Raw genomic sequence first — 6,000 nt, 5'->3', positions numbered from 1 at the left:
CTTCACCAATAAGTATACTTCCAAAGCTGTATCACACAAAACCTCCCTTTTCTGGGGGTTCCTCCTCATCCCCTGTGTGATTACTCAGGCATGCCAACAATTTACTTCTGTGAGTAAACATTTGCCAAACTGGCAACCCAAACGGCAGCATCGTCCAGACTGCTAGCAGAGCAAGGGTGGGAAAGCAAAAGCTCAGGGACTTGGATTTTGTGCAGCTCCACTGACCCAGAGCTGAACTTGTGCTGGCTATTTTGGGCACTGTTACTGCTTCATACTGAAAGGCTGGGGGGGGGGGGGGGGGGGGGGGTTAATCCTTAAAATAGGTGTTTGGAGTCCTTGCTTGTCTCCCCCAGCCCCAGAAAGGGATTCCTCAACCTTAGGTCTGAACAGCACTCACTGGATTCCAAAAATCCCCCACATAGGTCATGAGCACACAGTGGCTGTGCTATGAAAAAGATATTGTGGGGGGCGGGGGGGAGAGGGAAACTGAGATTAGAGTGGGATAAATACCACTAACCTGAGACTCACCTTCTCTGAGCTTTCTCCCCTGCCCCCATCGCTGCTGTTGTGTCAGGTAGTGGCACTGTTGAGTACATTAACCCAAGGCTGAGTATTGCAGCCACATCGAGTGTATGGCTCTGTGCGTGTGCGCGCCTGATCATTACCATTTACACACCCCCACCCCCACCCCGAGTGCTGCAGGACTCCGGAAGCGAGCCAGAGAAACAGAAGAAAAAGAGACATAGCCATCAGCCCCCAGATCTGTTTAAACAAATCGCCACGCCTTGCAGGGAGGGAGAAGGAGAGAGCGGGGAACCAGACCAAAAGAAAATAAAAGACAGAGAAAAGAAAATCCAGTGGGGAGCAAAAAGCAGCACTCGGACGCACCCTTTCCGAGACTGTACTCTCAGCGAGGGGGGAGTGTGGGGTAGTGGTGTTGTGTGTCTGAGTACCGATCCCGGGCCCGTCAGGAAGAGGGGGTGTTTCCCCTCCCCGCCTCCCCCTTGCCCTTCTTCGGTGAGGCCCGGCACGGGGAGCGGGTGGCCTCAGCCCCGCATCCCACCAGAGCTCCGGCACCAGCACGGGCCCGCTTCGGAAACGAGAGACCCAGAATTCCTTGCCTCCAAAGCAGCCCTTTTCTCGTCGCGGGGTTTTGCTTTTTCTTTTCTTTTCTTTTCTTTTCTTTTCTTTTCTTTTCTTTTCTTTTCTTTTCTTTTCTTTTCTAATTTCTTTTCTTTTTTAATTTCTCGCTGGGAAAAGCAAAACCGAAAACGCTTCTCCCTGCTTTGCCCCGCTTCAAAAGGCTCCTAACTAACAACAAAGCAAAAATAGCTCCCTTAAAAAAAAAAAAGTAAAGAAAAAACGAGAGAGCCAGAGACAAGCTCCATCGATTTAAAATCCAGTATTTTATCTAGTGCACTGACTTTATCACAGTCCCCCCCACTTATCCTCCTACCCATCCCCCTTTTCCTTTTCCTTTGGATCCTTCTAAAATTAGCCGGGACTGTTCTGGGTGTTGCGTGTTAATTTGATTTACTCCGGGATTCCGTTTTACAAGACGCCATTGCCCCCCCCCCCCCCCCCCTTGCTCTATCTCGCTTGCTCTATCTATCTACCTGTCTATCTATCTATCCATCCATCCATCTATCCATCCATCTGTCCGTCCATCTCCCACTTCCCGGGTGCCTCCTCCCCCGCCCTCCTCCCTCTCCGCTCGTTGTATGCTGGGCGGTCGTGCGCTCCCCTAATCTGACAGATGAACACCACCATGGATTTGCCGCCACACAAGCAAAAGCACCTTTGGTGTCTGTGGTGAGGGATTGAAACCGGGATCTAAAAGAGAAGAGACAAGAAGGGGGGGAATCCGAGGAAGGAGGAAGTAAGAAGAGGAAGCTGCTAAGAAGGCCCTGTTGCCATTTTGGGGATATGGGTTAGTAAAGGGGGAAAGAAAAAAAAAAAACCAGAAAAAAAAGGCAACAAAAATCCTGAGCCATCCAGTAAAGGTCTGTCTTGATGATCCGGATTGCAGGAGGGGTTTTACCCCTCCACCCTTCCCCTCTGCATGCAAAAGTTGTCTCTTTTTAAAAAAAGAAAAAAAAAAAAAAGAAAAAAAAAGTCTTGTGACTTTGCAAGGGCGGAAAGGGCTTTTTTCCTTTTTTTTTTTTTTTTGGGGTGGGGTGGGGTGGGAATATTTCTCTGTTAAGCAAGGAATGCGAGTCCTCCTCTGACCCCTTCCTTCCCATGCTTTGTGGCTGCGGGGGTGTTGTATGTGGGGGCGGGGAGTGGGGGGTGGGGGCTGGGTTAAGACCGTAATGCTGGGAAGGGGTTGCAATTTTTTTTTTAGGAGTTTGCATAATGTATTTACCCCCCTTTATATCGCCCCCCTCCCCCCCGTCTTTCGTAGCCGATGTTTCCCCGACGGTGCCGGGGGTAGGTGACAGCGATATGTGTGCGTGAGGAAAGGCGGGTGTGTGTGTTAAGTGGAGCTAGAGAGCAACATTGTAACCTTGTGGGTGTTTGTGAGCGTGTGTCTTGTGTGCGTGTGCGTGTGCGCGGGGTCCATAGAGGGAAGGGCTGCTCTGGGGAGGCTGCCGCGCCCCGCGCTTGTTTTAACATTGAGAAGGACACGCAGTTCCGAAAAGCGGCAGTTTGCAGGAGCAAAGAAGAGAGGAGAGAAAAAGGGTGTGTATAATTAGCAATGCGGGACCCTCCCGCTCCCCCTGCTCGGTGGCGAAGTGAGGCGCGTTAATAATGGTTATTAACAATCCGGTGATTGCTGCCTCCGGGACCCCAATCCCCCCCGGGTGGAAGTGGAGTTCAGATATTGAGGGGTGGGGTGGAGGTGGATAATTTTAGTTGGGGGGGGGAGGGGTGTCAAAACGCAGACTGTAGTCGCGGGCGGATATTGTCAGTTCCAGCCTTGGCGCAAGGCGCCCTGCCCACCTCCGTGCACACGCACGCTCACACACCCCTTCGTCGCCGGGTTTCCCTGGCGGGCACTGGGAGATCAGGTCCCTCCAGCGAGGCGGGGGCCCCCTCCCGCCCTTGTTTCCCGGTGTATATGTGAGTGTGAGTGCATTCACACCGGGCACTGGCAGTCCCCGACTCTGCCTGCTCCTGCCTGTGTGTATTTATGTGTCTAAAAATGCAATTGAGAGGATTTCCGATTCGTTTCCGCTTCAAATAAACGGCGCTGATAATCTCGGGCCTGACGCCTGATGTTAAAATGGCGTTTCACCGCCGGGAGTTGGACCCTGCGGGAAGTGGGGGTCCCTACTTCGCTCCCCCTGGCGGTCAGGTCCCCCCATCGAGGGAGGATGGTGTGCATGGGAAGGTGGCTGGGGGGATGGGACACTGCCCGCCTATGCCGGTGTTGAGGGGTGCCGGTGCCCCACTCCGGGCCGGGGGTGCGGGCAGGCGGCTGCCAGGAGCGTGGCGAGCCGAGCCGGGCACTCCGGAGGAGTCCGCGGCAAGCAAGTGCGGCCGGCGGGAAGGGAGGGAAGGAGGGAGGGGTGGGATCGAGGGGAGCCGGGTAAGGATTCCCCCCCGCCCGCAGACGTGTTTCATTAGCCGCGGGCCCGCGGTGGTCCAGCCGGGCCGGGCCAGCTGGGACCCGCCGTGCCGCCTTGTACCTTCATCTGTCAAACCGCAAAGGGTGTGCGAGGAGAGCAAAGTGCTGAGCCTGCTAGTCCTCTGCTGTCAGGGCGAGTAATCCGATTCTTTCTGTATCGACAAGGAGGCTTTCAAGGGTAAAGGACTGCTGGAAAATCCAATCCCACGTTGAATATTATGGATCCAAATAGGAACAATTATTGATCCGACAGCCCCTGCAGCTAGGACTAACTTGGTGCAAGCTACAGTAATGATATAATCAGCCATCTAACATTGGGCAGCGATAGCATGAGCCTGAGGAAACAAATGTCTAGGACCTTTTATTGCAGACAGGAGGAAAAATGTCTATCGAGGAAAATGTGCAAGCGGACGCTTCACACACCTCTTTCTGTGCTTCTTTGGCCTTCGCTGAGATGACTCCCCTGAGTCAGAAGCTCCTTCTACTCAAAGAATATTTTTTTTTCATCTCCATTTGGCTTTCAGCTGAAAGGAGAAAAAAAACAAAAACCACCCTCAAAACAATGAAGTTGTACTTTAATCTCTGCTCTTAGCTTGGAAGAGTTATGTAAAAGTAGAGGAAAATTGAAAAAAAAAAAAAAAAAAGGCAGAAACACTCAGTGAATGGTGGCTTCTCTTCCATCTCTTATTGTTTTGTTCTTTTTGGTTTGGTTTGTTTTTTTTTTTTTTTTTTAACTTCTCAGACTCAAAGTTTTAATTGAAAACAGAAATCCATTGAGAAGTAACTGAGCCAAGAAAACCTCTGTTTTCTCTACAGCTAGGGATGGGGAATAAATAACTTTTTGCTGACGGTATTTCAAGTTGTTTGAGCTCTTTGGTTCCTACCAAAAATCCCAGCATAGATTAACATTAACATTAACATTTTAAGAGGATGCAGTCTCTGAAATGTAATAAAATGGTGTGTTAGGTTTGTGCAGAGCCATAAATTATGCTAGTTGTTGGTAAATAAAAGAAACAGTGCCCATGATTTATTATTATTAAAAATAATAACTGAGCTATTTAGATTGACTTGATATTAATTGATTTTCTCTACTGAGGTTGCTCAGTATCATTTCCAATAATGTACTTTGATTAAGTTGGGAACTGTTCTTTTTTAACAACCGCTATTGTCATGTACTTAATTAACTCAAGGAGTTAAATACTTCAAAAGGTCCAACCATCATCTTCTGGCTTCAGATGCTGCTTAATCTCCTCTTCTGGTCTTTTCTGACCCATCCTTTGAGCTACTTTTCCCCAGCATGCACATCTCTTAGGTGTAAGTGCCAGTTTAGCAATCAGACTCTTGTTGTCCATTACAAGATTTGTCTAATCCCAGTTTCAGTGACTATTTTTGTCCTCTCAGTAGGACTTAATTGCTCACACATAATCTTTCCCTTCTGTTTTCTTTCCCCTTTGAACAACACCCTCCAGGACTGAAAAACTCTTGCTTTGTGCTCCGAAATTTGCAATTACACAGCAATTCTGACTCTTGACCCAACTAGTAGCTAGAAAGGCTATTATCTAATGAAGCATATAAAACCAGTTCTGTGATCCAACAGATTGCTGTGATGGAATTGAAAGCTGTCCCACTGAATCAGTGAGTGATTTGTTTAACCATACGCTTAGGTGTTTTTTCTTGCTCCCCATAAACTACCCATCTCTGGAGTATCTGTGACCTGTGAGTCTGCAATGATGTTGAAAGGCAGCGTTAATAACTGCCAAAATGTGCTCTATAATGCATGGCCTGCAGTAGGGTCAACTGAATAAGATTTCAGCCATGTTCAGAACATTCAGCATGTCATTTTTGCTTACCATAACATGTAGGCACACAGGGTTTTGAGCATGTAAGTGCCGTGATTAAGCATGCATTTGATGAGGGCAGAGCACAAGGGCAGCAAATCTGTGCATAAAAAAAAAATAGGTGGTCAGATGAAATCCATGGCAAGATCTAGCCTTGTTTCTGGGAAGTCCAGGCACTCTTAGGGCAGCAGCAATCCAAGGTTTAGAGCTAATCCAAATCCTAGCAAGGAAGGCATGAGTCTGTTGGAGAACTTCAGTAGAGAAGGTTCCCAGTGATTTGCTGCAGGGCTTGTGGTTTCTACTGGGACTGGTTTTGTTGCTATTATAGGTTCTGTTCTTGTTACTTTCTCTCTTTCCAACTTGATTTAAATGAAAAAAAAAAGTTTCCTCTTATTATTGTTGCAGAAATAAAACGAGTCATCCTTTTATGAAATTGTCATCTTGATTAAAGATGGGCTTTAAAGCCCCTCAACTCCAGGTTTTAGCCTGGGGGACTATCAGATCTGAAAATGATTTCCAGACTTTTGAATCATTCTATGATTCTATGAGTCTATGAAATCAGGTTGCAAGCATGCGTTGTTAGCACAGTTG

General features: G+C 48.3%; 1 long non-coding RNA gene across 2 annotated transcripts in view; it reads right to left on the bottom strand.

Annotated features, from left to right (window-relative positions):
* Nucleotides 1–3,931: 3,931 nt before the first annotated feature.
* The window catches only part of LOC136004235 (uncharacterized), a 29,319-nt gene continuing 27,250 nt past the window's right edge, over nt 3,932–6,000 (bottom strand). Inside the window, exons 4-5 of one of the 2 annotated variants that reach the window (XR_010608307.1) lie at nt 5,422–5,509; nt 3,932–4,095 (exon numbers count right to left, since the gene is read on the bottom strand). This is a non-coding gene — a long non-coding RNA (uncharacterized LOC136004235). The remainder of the gene's footprint in view (nt 4,096–5,421; nt 5,510–6,000) is intronic. The other variant, XR_010608308.1, reaches the window with a different exon arrangement.

This window comes from Lathamus discolor, chromosome W (genome assembly GCF_037157495.1).
Source record: "Lathamus discolor isolate bLatDis1 chromosome W, bLatDis1.hap1, whole genome shotgun sequence".
NCBI lineage: Eukaryota > Metazoa > Chordata > Aves > Psittaciformes > Psittacidae > Lathamus > Lathamus discolor.
This window is presented reverse-complemented; position numbering and strand designations above follow the sequence as displayed.